The sequence below is a fragment of the Neolamprologus multifasciatus genome, chromosome 5 (genome assembly GCF_963576455.1).
Source record: "Neolamprologus multifasciatus chromosome 5, fNeoMul1.2, whole genome shotgun sequence".
Classification (NCBI taxonomy): domain Eukaryota; kingdom Metazoa; phylum Chordata; class Actinopteri; order Cichliformes; family Cichlidae; genus Neolamprologus; species Neolamprologus multifasciatus.
In genome coordinates, this window is record NC_140443.1 from 8872147 (window position 1) to 8893808 (window position 21662).

Sequence of the window (21662 nt, forward strand, 5' to 3'; positions counted from 1 at the left end):
GGTGAGTATCTAATGAATGGTGTGATTAATTACTTAACCATTTAATTACTTTTACTTCTGTTCTTTTGCGGTTTTGCTTGCGCTGCATTCACAGACGCTAATTACTAATAGTGCATATAGGGCAAATGTGTGTTCTCCCCAGCTGTTAAAGACCGCATAGTACGCCGAACCATTGTCCAGTGTGCATGGACGGAGGAGTAGAAGGGAGCGTATTAGCGAACGGGGAATGGTCACATGACAATGACAGCGTGTGCGATTTGAAAGGAAGGAAAATAGAGAGTTGAGCATCAGATGAGGGTCTGAGAGAATCCGTGCACTTCTCTGCGCCGCCTCCTTTCTCTGGCAGCGGAACAGGGACAGCTGTTTTTAAAACCGCGTCAACATCCATGCTTTAGTAAGAAATTGCTCGCTTCGCTTCTGCAGAATTTCAGCACTGACCGACCTTTGCCACCTCAGAAGTGAGGAAGCGCGTAAAGACAGCCGCCTTATAATTCTCTGTGAAGGTAAGAGAGCGGCTACAACTTTTCGGAGCAGCACAATTGATTCTTGTTGCATTGGCTGATCGATTGTTTGTGTTCTCGCGTTGTTCTGCGCCATCGACACCCAATTAAAAGTCTGGTTTCGACTATTTTTATTTATTTATTTGTTTTGTGTTGTAGTCATTTAAATGCGTGCAGAGTACTGCATGAGCACCTGACAAAGGGTGATACACATGAAACTGCATCAACAGTGCTGCAAATCGCAGCTTATGCTTATTGATCGCTCGACTTTAGACACTAGGGTTAGTTTCTGTCAGTTCGTGCAGGCTTAATTAAACATTTGATGTGTAATCAATTCAGGCTTCTGCAGTAAATTGAAAATCTCTATTTTCCAAATAGCTTGATTAAACATGGGAAATTTGCATTGGAATGCAATTGATTTTAATGTCCTAAAGCTTTTGCTTACTAGCCTACTGAACGCCCCAACTTTATGTTCTTTTACATTTTTATAGTAATTTTCAGCACGAGAAAAGAAAGCTTGGAAATGATCGATATATTTTTCCATATTTTCATTTGTGTTCTTGTTTAGATAATTATCACTGCTGGTGATTTGATTATGGAACAGTCTGCTGGTTACAGAAACGGTGATTCTGTTTAGAAAGTATTTGAAGAACCTTACTGAATTTTTAGGGAAACTGCACAGTTCTGTCATCATACTGGGCATCTGAACAAGGGATTAACCAGCTGCTAAAAGGCTGTTGGAGTGCTGGGGAGCTTCTGTGGTGAAGTAATGTGATGAAAATCGGTTATTTCATTTAGATATTTGACTGCACTGGCAGATAAAAACATAACAACCAATACTTTCTCACCTCATGACTCCACTTCATATTTTTATCTGTCAACAGCATTAGGCTAGAAATTTAGTAGGCTTCTAGTAGCAGCTTGTGCAAGCTGACAGCATGAAGGAGAATGGATTCGGTTGGTTCAGCATTACTGGAACTACTTCCACAGTCCATCTGGCCGATATATGTTGTCTGCATCTTAACAATGACCTGCCTGTGATGGAACCTCAGTACTGGGTATCCTGGATGCCAGCTGGCCACTATCATATATTCATACCTAACCTGATTGCATTCTGAATGGTCAAGTCTATCGCCTTGACCAAGGCTGTTCACCTTTTCGGTAAACTCACATAATGATTTTAAGGAGCAAATAACTGATGTTGATTTTTATAGATTATGTAATAGAGAAAGCTCATTAAATGGGTAGTTTTTTTGCTTAACTTTTGCTTTGTTTTAGTCAGTTAATGCTTTATGAAGTTCTTTGTCCTTCATTCAAAGAGGTGAAAAGCATACAAAAACTGGATTATTCTGTCCAGAAATGAAGAATAGCTGTGAGGTATTGTGCATGTTCTTTTTTTTTGTTAGCGCAGGGCTATGAATGAGGAAGTTTGTTAATTTTTCCATCTTAAACTGCATTTCCATTAATTGTGTTTTGACATAATAATGCAAATCATCTTATGTCCTATTCTATTAAAGTTTTCACTTTTAATGTTCCAAAAAAGGGAACAAATACATAGTCCTTTATTTTAAAATGTTAATAACCTATGTGCAGAACTTCTAACTTTCTTTCCGTTACACCCCAGCTTTAATTCAGTTTGATAATCAGTTGATATGTAGATAGGAAATTTAAAAAAAAAAGAGCAGTAAACACAATTAGCAATACAGCTTGGGCTGTACTGAAATTGTTGCATTTATAGCTGAGCCTTTGCTTTCGCCACTTCCAGACACCTTTCTGATATGCAAATAATAAAATGCATTGTCCAAAATGTTTCTATATTAGGATATATGCTAAACTAACTTACATGTTCATAGCTATTAAACAATGTGGTTTGTTTGTTGTAGAATAGATTTTCACCCCTGTGATGTATCAGAAATGTTTAATAAGTCCTCAAACCACTGTGAATTAAAAGGTTTGCTGCTGCTTGGTTGATGTTGGGAGTTGTGTCTAATTATAGAAACACATTTAAAATAACCTTATACCCAGATGGTGAAGCTGAAAGTAAATACAAGTAAGGATGACAGGTGCAATGAACCATCTTTGCACTGAGTGATGCAATCAGCAGAGTGGATTGATTAGATGGATATTGTTGGAAACCCTTGGAGAATCAAAGCCACTTTTCCCTTAGTCGGATGACAATTTTCACAAGTGGTTGAGGTTTAAAGATGATCTTTTTTGGATGTGAAGGTTAGTCTGAGGCTTGCGTTAGACAACATTCACATAATAATAATGATAATAATCAATCTTCTAATAATTAGAGCACCTCAGATATATCTGGAATATTTCTACCCCCCTTCACTCTTTTGGCCTAAACGTATTGATTTAAAACTATACATAATCTGTGCAGGCAGACTTGAAACACTTAATTTTAGTCCTTGTTCACTGGCATTTACTAGGTAAACAAAACCAAAAGTTGTACAATTTCAAAGCGAGGCATTTTTTCTTTTATGAAAAACAAATGTCTTTATCAGACATAATTCTGTCTTCCTTTTCTTTAGTCTCTCTTTTGTTCTTCCACATCAATGTTGCACTGAAAACCCCCTCTATTGACATGGTTTTTACTTAAGTGGCTGTGATAGTGTTTTCGATAATTCTGAAAAGCTTTTACTCGGCAGGCATTTCCCTGCTATTATCGTCAAACCTTTACCATGTTGTTCAGATACGTTCGCTTGCAGTTTTAAATACGTAGATATGTCTACACATTTAAACTGCAAGCAGACTGAATTGCAACCCAGGAAAATTACTTTTACACGACATTATCTTATTTAAATATTCTTTGAATGACCCAGAACTCCATGTACTTGCTTACACTGCAATTAAGCAAGATGCCATTTATTTCAATAAAGACCATTACTAATATTTCAGGATTAAGCAAATTCAGAAAGATATTACAGTACATATTAACAGTAAACAGTACATATATGCTGAAGGCTCTGCTGCTGTGTATATTGTTCTATCAAAGTAGAAAACCTGCAGAGCTATTGGACTAACAACACACCATTCTCTGACAGTGGCAGTGCTCTGTTGTTTAAAAATCACACAGACCAGCGGGTTAAGGATGCAATTAATAAAGATCCAATTTTAAGACTCTGCGAGACCATGACTGGTGCACTGCTGGTCTGATTTTAATGAATAGGGTGGGAAGGGTGCTGGGTGTTATAGACCAGCTGGAGGGGTTCCTGCATTATTCACAAGCGATCCCAAATGCAAGACGTGCCAGAGTGTGGAAGCTATATAATCACACTCGAATCACCTAATCCAAAGCACCAATGCACAAACAAAATCTTCAGTCTCAGTGACTTTAAGTATTTATTTTGTTTCCTGCCACCCCTCTAAAAACAGATGTCTGTTCCTGTGTTGCTCACTGCCTGATGAAGCTTCACCATTTGGCTGACTGTTTCTATATGCTCATCCAAAATAAATACCTTCTAGCAACAGCCTAATTGTAAGGTGTTTAGGGAACATTGGTAAATTGTAGCATCTATCGGCAGCCTGCGTGTGAGGCACTTAGCATAAATATATAAATTACAGCTACAGAAAATAAACTGGGTTATATTCTCCCTCTCTACACAGTGGAGTGCACATTGGTTACATTCCAGGATGCCTAAAAACACATTAAATTTTCAACCTGTTGGAAAGGCAGGAGTGAGATTTGGGCTAAAGAACAAAAAGAATCGCTTGCAGGTACGGCTTAGTTCCCTCCCCTTATAACATAGAGCTAAGAATTAGATCAAAATCAAAGCTTTTGAGAGACACCGCTTTATATTTTTCCCATATTTGCGAGAAACCTGAATAAATTTTAATGGTGAAAGCATTTCTGATGATGATGAAGCCAAGTCTTTGTCTGTCTTTGTGACTGTTCAATGATTTCTGTGACATGAGAAAAATAGCTTAAAACTAGAGACACTTTATTTTTTTTATATTACATCTCAAAAATGAGACGGAATGAAAGAGATAAAGCGTTATTTGTAATTTTTTGTTTGTTTGATGATTTCAAAGCACAAAGTGCTGAGTGTTGTTCCTTGAAAATATATGTAGTTTGCCACATGTATCGGGGGCATTAAACACATTATCATGTTAGACACAGCCTGTCAGATGCTGTAACTGTCTTTGAACAAGAGTCTGTTTTTATGACCAACAAATGACCTACCTCCAATCACACATCCAGACACACGCTTGCGCACACATGCTCATGTGCATTTCTGCAGATACACCAGTGTCAATTTGATTCTCAGATTGATTCATGCTACACTGAATCAGATGAATCTCACAGTTTCCCTCATTCTTCCTCAAAGGATCAGAAGATGAAAGGAAAATTTAAGTATGTAAAGCTTATAAACCATAGATGAAAGACAAGTGGAATGGGAGGGGGGGAAGAATTATGGCTCGGAGGTAAAGCCGCAGTACTATAAATTGTAAATGTGTCAAGTGACATTACATGACATGGTAAGTACAAGCATGGCATGCTTAGTTTATTTTTGCATTTCGGTAAGACCATCATCTCTGCATCCATTTTTGCAGGAAGATGAACATATAGTGAACAATAGCAAGACAAAATGCTGTTGAAGTTATCCCACTGATCCCTGGAACAATCTCCCGCTGTGCTGAAGAGGCACAGACGGTGGAATCTTGACTGAGAACACAGTACTAAAAGCTTGCTAGTCTATGCCACATTTTTTGTTGCAAGGTAAAGCAAAATCAACAATTTATATATGAAAAATCCAGTTCATGTCTCTTCAAAGACACAAGCTACATAAGGGAGCAAAAAGCTAACATCAGGCTATCCCTTTGAGCTAGATTTAATCCTAGATTAAGGGCTGTTGTGGAACTGTGGTTTATGCCTATATCACAGCTGTGCTCATATTTACTATAATGACTTTATCACACATTAGGTTGTGCTATTTTATCAACAGCATTACTTAGATAAAAGCTTTAAGCACCAGCAATAATATAGCTAGTTTGTCTCATTTATTTGCCAGTACAAAACTGGACTATGACTGTATTGTTACTAAGCAAACATTTTCTTGAACACTAGCTTGTTGGATACTTATGTACAATGTGAAATGTATAAAAGATGGAGGTAACTCCTGAATTTGAAAGTTGAAGCAAATGCTTTAAACTTGCATTCTTTAATGGCCAGCAGGGGGTGACTCTGATTGTAAAAATACTTGGTATTGGATAAAATGTTATGACCCTCATCCCTCTCATTGTGTGACCTCAGTAAGGACTCAGTCACACTAGTGTGATCAGGAAAATCTTTAACTGGCAAGTAATTGCTGTCTCTCTAGGACTGATGGAAAAAGTTGTGATCACTTAGAGGTTGAGCGTGCAGAATCCTCAAACTCAGGCTACCTCCAAAAAAGGTCACCCAATCGGACTGCAACTACTCTCAGACTGGTGAAGGTTAGACGAAGAATTAAATGCAGACAGATTGCCAACGCGCTGCAATCAGTCAGTCAGTCTATGCCAATGACCACAACTCATCTGGTCCATCATGTGGTAAAAACTACTTTTGGCTGTTCCTTTGTCACAAGGGGATTGCCACAGTGGGTAGGTCCTCATGTATGATTTGGCAGATTTCCGCACAACCCCCCAGGGGATTTGTGTCCCCAGCTAGTTTTGCGAGTTTTAACCAGTTCAAACCACCATCCTTGCAGTTGTTAAGTAAATGTGTAAACCGGTACCCTACAGAAATACCTGCTATATCAGATAAGAAAACACAAAACCAAGTTCCTGAGGTTTCTAACTAGCAAATTACAGCAAATTGTGTTAAACTGAATGCAGAAAAGCATGTCTTATTTTGCACCTGGTATGTGTGTGAGTTAGCTGCTAGGAGTTTTTTACTTGCTTGATTTGAGGGGGGGATGTTATTCGAAGAGGTGCATAATTGGCACCGGTGGATGGCTCAAAGCTGTGAGCGCTGTGCCAACACTTTTGCCCCGAGTAAACAGTGTACTGTCACTCTTTGTACTGTCACTCTTTACTGAATATTTAGAGCCCTACAAATCTGCTCTGCAATAACACTGGTGTTTTTTGAAACAGAGCAGGACTGAACTGAACTTATCGGAGCACTGAAAGGAAAGAGGGAGCAGGGGAATCCTGATGCAAGGTGCATCTTAGGCTACGTTCACACTGCAGGCGAAAGTGCATCAAATCTGACTTTTTTGACCCTATGCGACCCATATCTGATCATGGTATGACAGTGTGAACGGCACAAATCCGATATTTTCAAATCCGATCTGGGTCACCTTCGTATGTGGTACTAAATCCGATACATAACTGATGTTTTAGAAAGCGACTGCTGTTTGAATGGTCATGTCACATTAAATCCGTCTTTTACGTCTCTGACACAAGACAGATGGCAATTATCAGCGCCGGAGAAGCGCCAGAGAAGACATCGTGAACGCTTCCTGGCCATCCCGTGTAGATGTCAGTGGGGAAGACAACGTTGGAGAAACGTGAACATTTTACTTGTACTGTATAAATGGTAAATGGTAAATGGCCTGTATTTATATAGCGCTTTACTAGTCCCTAAGGACCCCAAAGCGCTTTACATATCCAGTCATCCACCCATTCACACACTGGTGATGGCAAGCTACATTGTAGCCACAGCCACCCTGGGGCGCACTGACAGAGGCGAGGCTGCCGGACACTGGCGCCACCGGGCCCTCTGACCACCACCAGTAGGCAACGGGTGAAGTGTCTTGCCCAAGGACACAACGACCGAGACTGTCCAAGCCGGGGCTCGAACCGGCAACCTTCCGATTACAAGGCGAACTCCCAACTCTTGAGCCACGATCGCCCCCAATAATCTGCAGATTCTGACAGAAATCTGCAACTATCCTTTGAAGCACCGCTCCTCTCTAAAACAGCAATAAGGATAATTATTAGGCCATATGTAAATAATAAAATAACTTTATAGCTTAAAGCAAAATTGGGAAACGTAAAGTCCGAAACAAGTCTTTATATTAACGGCCATCAGTCAAACAATACTGTTTGGTCTGGGTCTAAACAGAGCGCGTTGTGTGTGACGGCTTCTTTTGCGCATGCGGGCCGCTTTGAGGGTTCACGCTAGAGCACGTTTGCTGTCACATTTTATTTGTAGTGTGAACAAGCAGACAAAAAAATCGGCTTTGATCAAAAAATCTGAATTGAGTATTAAGACCTGCAGTGTGAACGTAGCCTTATTTTCCAGTGTTTCACACTTTTAGTCTCATTTCTACACCCCCTTCCTTCTTTTCTCAGCAGTGTGCAAACACAGAACAACATTCATGTTTCTACCTTTTGTTTTATAAGATGTTAGCGTTACTTGAATTCATACGCTTAGTTTTCCCAGTGTCATGCTTTCCCCTTTAGACACTTGCAGTCAAATGCTACAATACAAATGATTTAGAATTACCAGAATTAAATCCCTCCATCCACTGAGCATTATTTGACCAGCTGTACCACTTTAATATTTTATAAGAAATAATATCAAAACAGCACAAAATGCTGTCTGTTCAAAGAAACAATTATTAAATGTTACACTACAGTAATTCCTAAGAAAATGGTCTGCTTTGATGACAATTTCTTCTTCCCTGCAGACTGTCATCTGCTGCACATTACCCTTTATAAAATCTACATCTGTAAATCTCCCTACAGGGAAGAAAGCATATTGTTCCATTTACAGGTGACTTTAGAATTTGAGAGTTTAAAAAATGACTCGGCTCTGTAATGTATTTTCAGCATCATGGACTGCAAGTTGTAACTGTTGATGATGCAGTGAATGACAATCAGGTCAAGATCTTTTCACTCACGAGGCTGGCTGCTCGCCCTCTCTCTGTCTCTCCTCTCTATTGGCCCATCACAGCAAAACCAACAAACTGTGTGCATAACATTTCTGCAAAGATTTTTTTTTTTATTGCGAGAGCTTCAAACTTCACAAAGTGGGACAGCAGCCATTGTGCATAACTCCAATTCAGTTTCACACAATTCATTAACACACAGATGGCTTTGGATCTGACATTATCTGTTAATACTGCTTTGTCTTCGTCTACACAGGGCGATCGTGGCTCAAGAGTTGGCAGTTCGTCTTGTAATCGGAAGGTTACCGGTTCGAGCCCCGGCTCGAACAGTTTCGGTCGTTGTGTCCTTGGGCAAGACACTTCACCTGCCGCCTACTGGTGATGGTCAGAGGGGCCGATGGCGCGATATGGCAGTCTGCCCCAGGGCAGCTGTGGCTACATCTGTAGCTGCCTCCACCAGTGTGTGAATGTGAGAGTGAATGAATAATGGAATTGTAAAAGTGCTTTGAGGGTTTCGAAAAGCGCTATATAAATGCAATCCATCATTATTATTATTATTATTATTATTATTACAGACTTCAGGTTTATACAGTAGAATAGTTTGTAACAAAGTAACCCTCTGGATAAATCCTGTGCTCCACCCAAGTCTCAGTTCTCAGGAGTATTTTAGATCACTTTAGATCTGACCTAGTCTGTGGTTGAGAAAGTCGCAACCATTGCAGATTCTGCGAGTCCACTCTTGGCTGGCAACAGACGTCAACGCATTTGTGATTTATCACAATTAATTGCGGTATTATCGCAAACAGATTGAATGTAACTGCCAACTTGACCCATTTAAACTAAAAAGTTATACAAAGTTGACTCTGTATTGTTGCTTTTATCCCTATTTTATGGCCGTTTTGATAGACCAAAGTTGGTTTGAAGATGGCACCTGATTGGTTAGTGGTCTCAGACCTGAAACCACTTGAAAAGGGATGGATGTTGCAAGTTGATAACACCTGGTCATCAATTCATTTTCCTTAGTGTAAATGTAACCTAAACAATTTCACGATTCCTTTTGGTGCTCAATCTCTAGTTTTTAATATTGTTGACTAAAACATGAAACTCATTAATAATCACAAGTTAGTTATTTACACAGTCTGTGGTGTAGGTCTACACATTGCTGCCCAACTGCTTTCTATCATATTGACTGACATTTTTTTGTGTGTACAATGTTGTTCATTCATTTTCTTGTCTTCGTCTGCAGTAATTTCTTTTAGTGGGCTTACAGATGAGAAAGACAAATAAGCTTTGGAATATAATTAATTTTCTTATATTCTGCAAATAACCCATTAAAATAATAATCAGAATTCCCAGCATAAAAAAACATCTCACTAATGCCCACTCACTGCCTTGAACCTCCTTGCCTCGAGTACTGCGTCACAGTTTCTGAACACCAGTAGCTCTCAGGCTCTGTTAGTTGTAAGCCATGTGTGTCCCTACCTCTTTCTGTATCCCGAGTAACATCTGTGGCTCCAGGCTTTACTTCCATGGGAGCAGTAACTGTCATAGCATTTAGTCTGCTGGGCTGCAAGAGGACTTTTGCACCAGGTGGAAATTTGTTGTTTCTTAAACACGGTGCCCCTAGTTTGTCATAATTCATTTAATGAAAAAGCTTTATTCTTGTGACGTTTCAGGATGAATGAGTCAAGTTTAAGATGCTAATCCCTCTCCTGTATCTAAAGTACAGTACATCTGAATATCAAATACTATTGCAGTGAACCTTTTAGATTTCACCTAGACTAGATGTTGGAAAATATTTCAAGGTGGTATATTTGCTTTATTCTTTTCAGCCTTTCTAACCTCTTTGAAAACATTAGAAGATTAGAATTCCAGTTTGTGTGCAAAATTCCTTGAATCTCCAATAAGTAATAACAACTCAATGACCAAACTTAAAGGCCAAAGCAGCAGTTGCTGCTTTTCCGAATGGATATATAAAACTGCCTCAAGACTGTATTTAGCTTGGTCTTCCTAATGGAACAAAATTTCAGTCTTACCCACTCCTGAAACCAATTTACAGAACAAAGGTTATTTTCCATACAGTATAACACTCATTTTTTAAAGTATGTATATCACATAATGTGGTTGGGTATAGTTTTTAACATTTGTCTGAACTTGCTAATTACCGCCTTAGCAGTAATAACACGTGAAAGCGTGTGACACAAACTGACAATGGAAAAGATTCACCTTCAAAGTAAAAGAAACATGTTGGCTGCGGCGCTGCGCTGAAACTTTGAAGGGAAAACTTCTCTGTTGTTGCTTCGTGTCACACTTCTCACTAGGGATGCACTGATACCGATACTGGTATCGGGTATCGGGGCCGATACTGTAAAATGTGTGTGTACTCATACTCGTAAAAGTTAACCGATACCATGAACCGATACCAACTTATTTCATTAATCAGAGGGTGGCTTGTCATTTCTGTTGTAGTTTTTTAGATTGGCCACTAGGGGGCCAATTATTATTTTATTTATTATTTATTTTATAATTTTTTATTATTTATTTAATAATAATTATTTTGTTTGTTTGTGTACAATATGGACACTCTGCAATAATTTAAAAGTTTAATTTATTCGCAAACCTAATTTATATTTATTTTATTCCAAACAGAAGTGTTTATTAGCTCAAGACAGTGCCAATAGTTCAGTGATATTTTGTAAAATTACAATGTGAACACTCTGCAATAATTTAACAGAAGTGCTTATTTTTCACTTGAAATTTTTTTGTGGTCATTTTTATTAAGATTTTATTTTTTATCGGCAGGGAATATAATAAAACCTGTCTTCCAATTAATTGTGTGTGTGTGTGTGTGTGTGTGTTAGAAGTATCGTTTTTTGTACTCTGTATTGGCAAGTACTCAGATCCAAGTATCGTATCGGTTTGAAAAAATTGGTATCGTTGCATCCCTACTTCTCACAGTTTCACTACTTTTTGTTGACAAGTTCATCCCATCCATTCAATTGCAGCAGTATGCTGGCAACCAAATCAATCACAAAGACAGAATATATGCTTTTCCCTAGCAACAGGTGGTTGCCAGATGGCCACTGACCAGTCTCTAAGCCTCTGTGATTGGAGTGTTACTCACTTGATCGCACATTGTCACGCATCCAAAATAGTAGACACATTATTGTAACATGGTTATTGGTCTGTGTAAATCTGTCAATATAATGTTTGCTACATACTTTGAAGCACCTTGAGGGTATTGCGATTGTGATTTGGCACTAGATAAATGAAACTGAATTGAATTGAACTGGACCCCCCTGGGAAACCCTTGTTACATTTAAGACTCTACTTGCATACTCACTTTGTGCCATCATTTTTTGGATAATCAAGTGCTATAGATGATATCTCGTTCCACAACATTAGAATAAAAATACAAATCTGTTCACATTTCTCAAGCTGGTAGAAGAGTGACAGGAGCTCTATGTAAGTGCATGAGGTTTTGTTTGATGTCTGTAGTGTGCAACTTCTCTGCCCTACTTTTTGGTGTGTAATGTGCCTTTGTTTAGAGCAGCATGTAGTGGATAACATTTATAGCACCTGAAATTAGCGGATTCACTGTATAGGAGACTATATGCTGAACTAGTGGAAAAACCAAATATTTAACCTTTGTGTAGACTGCAGGATTTTTAGCTGAATAGAAAGGTGAGTGGAACGAGGAACCGGGTCAGGTGACACTACTGGTTGGGAAAGCAGGTAGATGAGAGCAACACTTTCTGAAACTGCAGAGTTACAAAACAAAATGACTGAAGCTGTGACTGAGCTGTAAGGGCACTCAGAGAATGCGTCTTCTGCTAATCACGTATTTTTTAAACAAGGTGATTCTGTTCCACTCCAACATTTACTGGGTTTTTAAAATTTTCCTCATAAGCAGAATAGTTTCCAGTATGAATCAAGGCAAATGAAGAGAATATCTAAAGCTGAGAGAGCCTCTAAAAAAATGCCCTCTATTCTCCATAATTACAGACACCTACATGTAATTGACCTTAATGAGGTGTCTGAGTGTGACGCTGGTATATTAGCTATCTGTGGAGCTCTGTCAAAGACTCAAGTTCAGTGTCATCACAAATCATAGACAGCCGCTTCTCTAAAGCTAATAACTTGATTTGCTCTCGTTTTCACGTGGAAGTCTGATATAGTAACATTTGTATAGTTATTTTTCACATAGTTAACTTATGCCATTGTTGATAAAACCTTAATGCTTAGCAGTACAGTCCATATTTGCCCGGTCAAGAAACTCCTTGTACTCTTTTGATTCTAGAACTGTAAAATATAGTTTTTGTGGGATTTTATAATAGGAAGCTTGTTTAATATTCCATATTGCTATCACAGATCCCATTTCATGTTGCTGCTTTATAACCAGCTAGAAGTGCTGTAGCGCTCTGATCATTCCCCTCTTGTCTGCACAACTTTGCACTTCCTCAAAGACCAGTCTGAGATAAGCATCTGGGAGGACTCGCTTTTCCTTGAGCCACTGATTTGTTCTTTGATTGCCTTTGCCGCTGTGCTTCCATTAGCATCCAGGTGTCAGCTGCACCCCTGCAGAGGCAGGTGATGTTATCAAAAAGTCCTCCACTTACGCTTTTGTCATTATAGAGTATGTTATCACACTTTCACATTTTTCTGCAAGCACAACAAAACCCTGTGGTTTTACATTCTCTGCTGGAAAATGACTAAGAATGAGTTTCATCCTGAATTACAGGCAGCCAAGTCATCCCCCTCTCTGTCCTCCTGAGAAGCATCAGCCCTGATGCACTGAGAGAGAGCCAGATTTTAAATTATGTCAGATGGTGTGTTTAGAGCTTTAGAGGAGCAGTGCTAGGCACCAGCGGAATAGGAGCAGCAGCAATTCATTAATAAAATAGCCAAGAAGTGGAGTCCATTTAACCTGCTGAGGTCATCTATATGCACATCTCATCCAATAGAAAATGTGTTTTATACGTTCATATTTCCCATTAATGTAGCTTTAGTTACTTTATGGGATATGATAACTTTGCAGGAAAGGCAAACAGAATTTAGCTGCCTGGAACCCCCGTTTAAATAACTGCAATTTGCTTTGTGCCATGATCGAGTATTAATCCATGTGTGCTGGTTTTCACAAACATGTTAATGATGCTCATGCGCTGGAAGCCCAGCGGCTTGAAAAGTGAGAACAGCTGAACGTCATCTAGTTTTAAAAGCTGGCACTCTGGTGTTCCTGCGCTCACCATTGTGATATGGCAACTGAGGAGGAAATTTTTGCTGCCAAGAGCGGCAACTTTGCGATGCCAGGAAAATGAATGATCAAAAAAATTAATTAATTTTCAACTTTGGCAACCATTTCCTGGTATTGGTGTTTCACCTTCCTGGGAAGAAAAGACTAGCTGGCTCATAAAGTCAGCATATTTTTGAGTAGAAGCTATTATAATGACCCGTGTACACACATAAACTGGTGGATTAGTACAGCTGTCAAGTGTAGATGGAGAATACTGGAAATATTGGAGTTATTTTTCCAACTTAAATATTTGTCTTTATTTAAAATATAATTATATCTTGTCTGTACATTTTTAATACCAGCAGATTGAATAAAGGCTTGTCAAGAGGCAATATTAAATGAAGAGCAGAGGATACCAGCAAACATGCACTAGAGACTCTCCACTGAGCTGACGATATTGCACATAATTATACAAATTATACAGTACTTGTCTGAAAATTTCCCTTTATGATATTTTTAACTGTTGTCTTTACATAAATGGAACACACATGCATGACTGGACCAGCTACCAAAACATAAGACTGAGAATCTTGAACTAGAGCACAAACAGAGGGACTTTATTCTCTGAAGTTTGCTGCTGCACAATATTTATCTTCAAATTGTCATTTTGGTCTCTTAGGAGTCAGCCAGAAAATCAAGCTCGAAGTGAAGTTAATATTTGTTCCAAGAAAAACTTTAACAGTTTAGATCAATAATAATATTTAGACATAACTGCAAGATTACATTTTGCATTTTTTTTTTTACTGATAATTTTCCATGTTGGACATTGTAAACAATAAAAATTGCGTTTCCAATTTGTAATAATGACATCAGTTACAGTATGTTTCACACATCTCTCTAAGCAGCCATGTTTACTGGAATTTAAAACGTATACAATGATAAATTATTGTAAAGTAGTAGAAGTACAGAGAAACAGAAGGAACTATAAAACAACACAAGCATTTGCAGACTGGGGTTTGTGCTGCGGTGGAGGATGACACATTCCTTGTCATCTATACTTGTGAAAACTGCAAAAATGCAGTCTCAGCTGGAGTTGTTTCAGAAATAACCTGGTATTTTTTTTTTTAAATTAATTACTTCAGTTTTTATTTTTTTAATACTATAAAAACCTATTATTATTATTAGTAGTAGGAGTAGGAGTAATAGTAGTAGTAATAATAGTAATATCAATAGCATTTTTGCATCTTTGATTACATCAAATGATGATTGTCTTAATACACTTAAACAATCTGAAGTCAGTTTCTTCATGACAGCAACAAGGGAAGTAAAAGTAAGTACAAACACAATTTTAAGATGGTTGTTGTAACCTGAGGGGAAATACAAAAAGCTGTCAACAATGGAGTGATATGTTTTGACCTTAAAGTAATTGAGGTGGACATGAAGCAACACTTGGGAATTGTGTTTCAGGCTATTATTCGCCATCTCCTAAGAAAAATATCTGGTTTTGAAAGAGCTAAATATTCTACTTTGTTTACCATGTTGTCATCATGACAACAAACAAATGTCATCACATTTTCATTACTTGTTATATCAGTATTGGTTTTGATGGCATTTCCCCCAGCTAGTTAAACACTTGTCATTGTAGTACAGAGGTGGTATCAAAGCTATACATTGAATACACATATTGGGCTGATGCTGAAGAAGCTAACAATACATGCTTGAGTGATGGAAATCTTTTAGAGCTGAAGAGAGTCTGGTGGTAATTTTCAACAGCTAGACATTCTTGATTTAACAGTGATTGATCCGCTCCTTTATCCTGAGAGTTTTTCCATCAATCTGGCAATTCTCTGCAGCATACCTCATATGCAAAGAAGAAATGGTTTCTTTTGCTGGGGTTCTGTGGGGGTTGAGAAAGGTTAGCGGTTGACTGTTGAAAGGTCAGGAAGCAGGAACGAGTTTAGTGATAAGAGTCATCGTGCTCTGAGGGGTTGACGGGCATCGTTGGTGGCACGAACCTTCCCATTACTCATACTGTACAGCACACAGACCTCGGGTCTGTCACCTCTGGTGTGACGTGACGTTCACCTTCAGCTCCCCACACACACACACACACACACACACACACACACACACACACACACACACACACACACACACACCAAGGAAAAAAAAATACGTATAACAATATATTATTGCATATATTTATAATGCAGAGAAAACAAATGCAAATATTAACCCTCTTGACTTCATAATACTGCGAATAAAGCCAGTTAAAAAAAGCTCTTCAATTAAAAAGTGAATAGATCAGTCATAATTTTGCTGCATCAGTTATGCAAGCTATGCCAAATGTGTTTTAAAAAAAAAAAAATACACACCAGAAAGTGAAGCAAAAATGAAACAAATCAGCATACCAAAACTGACCACAGAGCATCAAAACCACCCCTCACTCTCCAAGCAATGTTTTCAACTTGTATTTTTCTGTAATTTTTCACATACGTTCAGAAATGGACCCTTTGGCTGTAAAAGGCAGTTCATACATTTTACATGTGCCAAATGGAACACTTGGGACAAAATCACACAAAGATAAGTAAATAAAAGAAACAAAGAATGAAAGAAAGTCAATTTCAGCTGCCGCCTTACTCACAAGACGTCACCACAGCACGTAGCGCCACATATTTGATTCTTTTATGCTGGAGTTGTGACATTGTTAGGTCAATGTGTAAACTACTACACTATGGCACCACTAAAGTGTTGACAAAGAAAACTCTAAAGGTGCAGAAAAAGGTGATAAAAGTAGAATTATTTTATTCTGAAAGCGCCTTGTAATACATAACAATTTATAGAAGCAGCACTCCACCTTGCCTTTAACAGGGGGTGTTAATGTCAGAAGAAATTAACATTTTTATCAAAAATAATATTATTCTTGTCACGGTTCAGGGAAAAAGAGCAGCGCCACAACATCAAACAGAAAGGGCCACTTCTTTAATGAATAATTGTTTTAAGCGGCCATCTAGTAAAGACAACAAGATGAGCTATGTCAGGGTCTGTCTGATTCAGCTTAGCAGGTGATTGATCAATTAGGCTGTACTTTTGCTTTCAGGTGATTAATCTTAACACCTTTGCTGGGGAAAAGAAAACGAATGGGTAGAAATAGTTTTATCACTCACAAAAAGGAGAAAAATTGTAACTAAAGACATGGTATTCACCACTCGGACATGTTTTAGCCATCAGAGAGCACAGGTGTGTTTGGTGTCTGTATTTAGCAGTTGATCTTCACCGTCCCTTCTTCCACTTTCTCGATGTTTCAAAAAAATGTCTAGAAATTGTGTCATTGTGTTCTGGGCTGTCATGAAGTCGTGTCTTCAAACCTTTGGAGCATTTTGCCTTCTGACTGTTTAGAACCTCCAATGTTGTTTAATATGGCCTGACCGTGCGTTTGTAGTAAGTAAGTAGCAAAGCAACAGCAGGTAAGTGGGCAGTGCTGCTGGTCTGCCTGTCTGTGCAGAGATTAGCCGTATACACAGCTCTTGAATCAGCTTGTTGGTTGCCAGGTTGTGGCAGCAAATAGGTTTAATTGTAAATACAGATGCATGTATTCTTCTTCTTCAGCTGCTGCCTTTAGTGGTCACCACAGGGGAACATCTGTCTCCATCTCACCCTGTCCCTAGCCCTCTGCATATCCTTCACTGCATCTACGAACCTTATCTGTCGTCTACCTGCCCAAACCATCTTCGCTATTAACAGTCTGAAAGCAAACATGCTGTCTGCAGTGCTCTTTCTATCATCAGCTCTTCAGAGTATCTTCTTAACACATTCTCTTAACTTGTTAGTACATGTTTTACAAAGTCTGAGCGTTATGCAGATGCATTCAAATGCAGAGGAAAATGAGAGGGCTTCAGGAGATGGTCCTACAACGACACAGAGCACTGTGAAAAAAGGTTAAAGAAGTAACAACAGCTGAGCTAGTAAGCATGCAGTTGGTCTGCCTGCCTGAGTGGAGATTTGCAGTGTTCTGACTTGGAAGCATCTGTTTTTTTTATATACAGTCTATGGGAATACTTAGTGTCATAGCCAGACGCTGAACTTATTGTGTCCCCCAAAGCAAAAGCAAGCAACAACTAAAATGATGTCATTGTGTTGTAAGAAAAGACCTCAACCCTAATTCTGTGACAAAGTGATTTCAGAGCTGGTGGAAGCTGGGCCAAAGCCTCCATGGTGCAGTGATTAATGAACAGAAGGAAAAGCCAGTGGTATAAATCCAACCCATCCTTTTTTTTTTTTTGAAACCCCAGCTTGTCAGAAATAATGAAATGACAGAATGGATGCGACATCCAAGCCAGGGCCAGACCAGCGTGGGGATGCAGCATTATGATGACGTAATGAGATACATTTTGGGTTTGGAAAGCCTGGACTTCAGTGAATTGCTTACAAGCCTTCAGGAGACATGAGTCAGAACCCACGACTGCGATGACCTGTTTTTCTTCATCTCAGGCAATCGCTACATACATCTCTAACTTCTCAGTATCTTGTGTTACTATTTCACTTGCACAAAAATGCACAGTTTAGCACCGTGTTAATCTTGAAACCGTAGGAAAAGACAATGTTTTTGATATGCATGTCATATGCTTTGATATGCATAATCAAACCAAATGCATTTAGTGTTAGGAAAAAATAAAAAGATGAAGCTTGCCTTTTGTGAAAGATTAGGAAAAGCAAACTCAAATGGCCAGAAGATTTGTACTTCCAAATCACATAATTAAATTATGCAGGGACACAAGCGTCTCTATCCACAAATAAAGAGCCCACGTGGGAAATCTGGTTTAACAAGACAAGCAGCAAGGTTGCAATTGCTAACAGGATAATAAAGAGTCATATTCACATTCTGTATTCAGCGGGGATATTTAAAGTGTGATTTGTTTGTTAATTAGTGTTTGTGTATACAGCTTTCTTTTTGCCAGCTACTTACAGAACTCGCAAAGTGGCAGTAGTAAGACTGCCATTTGTGTCTCAAGGAACTGTCAGACGTCATGCAGAACCCTGCTTTCTCTCTCACCACACACACACACACACACACACACACACACACACACACACACACACACACACACACACACACAGCTATGCAGAGACAAGGCTGTTGTGAAATGTCAGCAAGATAAGCAACGCTGGCCTGCTGCTCACTGGAGAGCAAAGAGGGGATGAAAACACAATTACGTTAATGGTGGGTTTGGGTTGTCTGCACTGTAGTCTCACAGCAGCAGGTAGACCTTTATCGTGGCCAGGGTATTGTTCAGCCCACAGGCCACATCCAGCCCTCGGGCTATCTTTGATTGGCCTGTTAGGTCAATGGGAAGTCAGTAATGAAACATCTTCAAACTTTTGGACATTTGGATAAGTTTAAAGCAAGACTGGAGAGTTAACTCTCTTTTCTTGTGCGCTTAATGCAGCAATATTATGCATTGACACAAGTGATTGTAGGTTAGTTACTTGTGAAATATGTGAACTCACACTAAAGACAGAACAAACATGGATTTATGTTTTTTTACTATATTTTATAGCAGCTATATTCTTAGCGACCATAGAGAAGGATATATATATATATATATATATATATATATATATATATATATATATATATATATATATATATATATATATATATATATATATATTTATTTATTTTTTTTAAATATTTATCAAATCAAATTCATCTTGAGCATTATTAAATAAGCTGCATAAGCAGCAAAGCGTCTTTACTAAACTTCACACATCTGTAGTTGGAATAGTGAAGCTTGTTTCTGCTGCAATCCAAACACAGGACAGAAACAAGAGATTTTGCAAATTAGAAGTCTTAACTTTAGATGATGAGGGGGATGATTAAGGCTGGGTTGCCTGGGGAATGAGTCTACAGAGTGGGGAGCTGGTAAATAGAGAAAGCAGAGATGGACAGGAAAGTGACAGGGCACAAGAGAGAATGGTTAGGCAGAGTGGTTAAACACTAGACTAGAGACAACTCCTTAAATGGGCTGAGAGTGGCCTGAAGTAGAAAAAGGCTAGATATACTGTAATTATTGTGAGATGATGGAAGGCAGGTGAGCTGGCTGGGAGGTTAATGAGCTGATTACTGGTAGGTGTGCAGAAAGAGCAGAACTGGGAGCCAGGTGAAGGATCCACAAAATAAGAGAGAAAAAAACAGACAGAGGAAAGTTGCTGAATATGAAAGGCAAAACAAGGAAACATCATTAAGTCGTCAGAATGGGGTCTAGCTATGACTAACATAGCATAACATCCAATGAAATTGCAAGAATAGCAAGTTGAGTGGAAGTTTATCATAGTGTTTTCTGTGGACTGTGCAGTGCTGATATGCTTGAAGATCGAACAAGGACATCACAGAATATCCAGAGCATCAAATGAAAGATAAAGAGGACGCTTTCTTTTTTCCTCTTTGACTCTGAACAAATGCTATGATGTTTAACTCAGCCCACTTACTTGTTGTCTTCGTGAACAAAGACTTTGAGACAAGAATGAGACTGTCATCAGTGCTGGTAGTCCCATGGTTATTGCTGGCATTGCTTGAGGTTTTGTGCAAGTTAACTATGTTGTTGATCTTGCAACTAAGATAAAAGAGAAAGAAAAGAGCACTGGATGACAGATAGTTTGTTTCAGATTTGTTGAGGATGTGACTGAGAATGTCGATATAGACTACAGATGGCTCAGTCTGGGCAGAGGACTAAAATATAAGACCAAAACCCAGAGATTTGGGTGTTTTGTGAGGTGAAAAAAAATTCCCTGAGCTCTCTGATACAGACTGGATGGCAGATTTTGCATTTGCTATTGGTGTAACAGCACTGCTAAATTAAATATTCATAACTGCAAGATTTTCCATCCCTCATCCAGGGAAACCAGGAATTTACTAATTTTGGTGGCTGGTTCTGCAGTTGGACACGGGATCTTTCACACCCCATATGAGAATCATAACCCTTGGCTAGAAGCAGAGTAAAGAGCAACCAGTTCGTCTTGTGTCCTGGTTAGCCTTAGGCCAAGGACACAGGCAAGGGGCTTTTTGCACATGAAATACATAGTCTGGCCAGAGGTTTCATGAGCTTCTCTGAAGGCAAATGAAGACAACATCCCAACGCTGAGCCATCAGCCCACCATCTACACATCCATGTGCATGGTCAGTTTACAAGACAGTTTGAAGATTTGAAGAGTGAGAGCATGATTTCTTTATCACGACTTGCAAAGTGAATAATGGACTCAGTGATGTTCAGCTTGAACTCACTGACCTGCCGTCTGATTCACTCCAGCAGAGTACTTCAAGTCAGTACCACTGCTTGTAATTTATTCTCCTCCCGGCGAGGAGACCCTTCTAACATGACAAGGTACATTCAGTTCAAGAGTTCAAGAAAACCAAGAGAAAGATTGTCTCACTGACAGCCAGGTGTCCTAAAACCTGATTTGGTGAATGCATTTAACCAGAGATTAAATTCTTTTTTTTTTTTTTTTTTGTGATTAACAAGAAAATGAAATAAAAAACAACAACAGCAAAGAAACATCAAATTAAGTTATTAGACGATGAAACAGAATTGGAGACATTTGCCGTGTGTATGTATTAGGTCTTTGAATTGATAAACTAGTGACTATGTTGGTGTTTTAACCAGACCTGCTTTACATTATTCAAATCTTTCTGGAAAAATCCACTTGAATAATTCAGTAGACCTCCATTAATAGCTGCGTGATTGAAAACTTAAATAGTGCACTTACATTAAATGTGTAATAATGTCCTTTTTAGAAAGGCATGCCTTAATTGTAACTCATACCAGCAGCTAATAGAATCTACCATCTACCAACATTTCTTTTTATAAATTCATACTGTCTGAACTGCTTTCAGCCTTTTGGTCTAGCATCTGTAGCTTCCAGCTCCTACCTTAGAAAACTCATTCCCAAACCCTGCCTCTATTTAGATTACACGAGACAGCATTTACATCAGGAAGGTGCTAGATGAGTCCGGAGCTATGGCTATAAAATGTCTTTAATGTTTTCTAGTCTCCTGATTGTCTGTCCAAAGTGACAACTTGAGGCTGTGACAGCTGCTGCAGGCAAGCA

General features: G+C 38.8%; 1 protein-coding gene across 3 annotated transcripts in view; it reads left to right on the plus strand.

The window, feature by feature from the left end:
- The first annotated feature begins 268 nt into the window (after window positions 1-268).
- rap1gapb (RAP1 GTPase activating protein b) overlaps window positions 269-21662 on the plus strand; it is a 113043-nt gene continuing 91649 nt past the window's right edge. For 2 of the 3 annotated variants that reach the window (XM_085161265.1, XM_085161270.1), the window contains exon 1: window positions 272-503. The gene's annotated coding sequence lies outside the window, so the exon portion shown is untranslated. Of the gene's footprint in view, window positions 504-21662 lie in introns of all 3 variants that reach the window. The other variant, XM_085161268.1, reaches the window with a different exon arrangement.